General features: G+C 41.4%; 1 pseudogene; it reads right to left on the reverse strand.

Annotated features, from left to right (window-relative positions):
• Positions 1–627: 627 nt before the first annotated feature.
• Positions 628–1,912, reverse strand: LOC110555407 (26S proteasome regulatory subunit 10B-like; annotated as a pseudogene).
• Positions 1,913–2,481: the final 569 nt, after the last annotated feature.

Here is a 2,481-nt window from a genome sequence, read left to right on the forward strand (position 1 = left end):
TTGTGTATATGTGTGTGTGTATGTGCATATGTGTGCGTGTGTGTGCATATGTACATGTGTGTGTGTGTGTGTGTGTGTGTGTTTGAGAGAGAGGGGAGGGGATCGGGGTTACTGACAAACATTTCAGCAGTCTGTAGAGGTAGAGGCCAATGTATAGGGTCCGTTCTCTCCTAAAATGTGGGTTCTGAGGATCGAACTCAGGTCCCAAGTTGTGGATGTCATGTGGCTTTATCCACTGAGCAATCTCATTGACTAAAGGTAATGCCTTTTGAGGCAATTAGGATCAGATGTGGTTGTGAGAGTGAGGTGCCCAGGGTGGCCTTGGTGCTTTCATGTGCAGAGAAGGAGAGACCAGAGCTAACATGGTTGCTTTATATGTCACCAACTAATGTTCTCCACCATGTTTGACACAGCAAAAAGCCCTCACCAGATCCCAGGACCATGTTCTTGGACTTTCCAAGTGGGAAAAACATCAGGAGACAAAATGCAAATGAATGATAAATGATAATAAATGTCAAATATGTTGTTACAGAAAAATCTCTGAATAAATCTCCTTTCCTTATGTTACTTAGTCTGTGCCTGGTACAGCAACAGAAATAGACCAAGAAGGATTTTTTTTTTGTTGCTCATACATGTTTATTCACTTTTAATGAGATCACTGCCAAAACATACATTATTTTCTTTAACTTTATTTTTACATTAAGCCCATGTCTGTCATGCAGCCACCAAAAACCTTACAGTAAATTACACAGGTTTGTAGTCCAGTTTAGACTCTAGCTTCTTAGAATCAGCCACTTTTCTGACCACTTTCATGAAGTCTTCCTGAACTACAAAATCATGATCAGCACGAATTGCAAACACACCTGCTTCGGCACAAACATTTCTCAGGTCTACTCCATTAAGATCATCTGAAAGCTTTACAGTTGCTTTATAATCTATTTCGCCATGCTTTGTAAGAGGGCCTATGTGGATTTTCAATATATCTAATCTTGCTTGTTCATTTGGTAAATCAATATGCATTTTTCTATCTAATCTTGCTGGACACAGCAAATCAGGATCCAGTGTTTCTGGTCTGTTTGTAGCCATGATCATTTTAAGTCTGTGAAGAGTATCAAATTCATCCATTTGATTTAGTAACTCCATTAGAGTTCTCTGAATCTCCCTGTCAGATGATTGTACCCTCAGAAAACCAACGGCCACTGATAACATCTATTTCATCCATAAAAATGATGGATGGCTGGTGGTCCCTGGCATAATTAAACATTTCTTTAATCAAGTGAGCACTTTCACCAATGTACTTGTCTACAATAGAACTAGATACAACCTTTAGGAAGTTGCAGTCCAGCTGGCTGGCAACAACTCCTGCCAAGAGTGTTTTCCAAGTGCCTGGTGGTCCATATAGCAAACAGCCTTTTGGTGCTGTTATTCCTACATGCTGGAATAATTCTAGATTTGTAAGAGGTAATTCTATTACCTTTCTTAATTCCCGAATCTGTTCTGACAGCCCTCCAATCTCAGAATAAGAAATATTTCCAGGATCCTCATGAGACATGATGTAAACCTATGGATCCACTTCTGTTGGCAAATACCTCATCATGGTTAGTGTGGTCATATCCCAATCAATTCTTGTCCCTGGTTTCAGCTTACTTTTATCAAGCTGCGAATGATAGCCTATGACTTACCTTGGTCCATTTGTTGCTTTTTAACAATGAATTTTTCTTCTGTTAACTGTTTAAACACTTCACCCTCAATCTGCCCAACACTTTGCAGTGCCTTCAGATCATTTTCAGACTTTTAAGTTGGTAAGTTCTTTTAATTGTTCCCTTAGCTCCTTAGGACGGCCATCAATCTCTCTGTACTCTAGCAGCTTCTTGCGGTAGTACTGAAGAGCCTTATCTCCAGGGTCTGCCATGATGAGATGCTGTCACTCATCCAAGCCGGAGCGCTTACTACGGCTTCCAACAGGCTGTGAAGGAAGGACCAAAGTGAATACTCACTGAGGCCTGCCACTTTTTTAAAATTTATTTTTATTAATTACACTTTATTCACTTTGTATCCCCCCATAAGCCCCTCCCTCCTCCCCTCCCGATCCCACCCTCCCTCCCCCTTCTTCATGCATGCCTCTCCCCCAGTCCACTGATAGGGGAGGTCCTCTTCTCCTTCCTTCTGATATTAGTTTATCAGGAGTGGCTGCATTGTCATCTTCTGTGGCCTGGTAAGGCAACCAAGGACTATTCATGGAGATAACCTAGAACCCCTGCACAGAAGTAGCCCATGGCAGTTCAGTGCCCAAGTGGGTTACAGAGTAATGGAAAGAGGGACTGCCTCTGACATGAACTGATTGGCCTGCCACTTCTTATGTTCCCATTATTTAATACACTGCTGTTATTTTCTTAGAATAATAAATAAGGAGACATTCTCAGCAGTGCAGAATTTGGAATAGATAGCCATGATGTATTTGGGAGCTGACCAATCCAAGAC

This window comes from Meriones unguiculatus, chromosome 10, assembly GCF_030254825.1.
Source record: "Meriones unguiculatus strain TT.TT164.6M chromosome 10, Bangor_MerUng_6.1, whole genome shotgun sequence".
Classification (NCBI taxonomy): Eukaryota; Metazoa; Chordata; class Mammalia; order Rodentia; family Muridae; genus Meriones; species Meriones unguiculatus.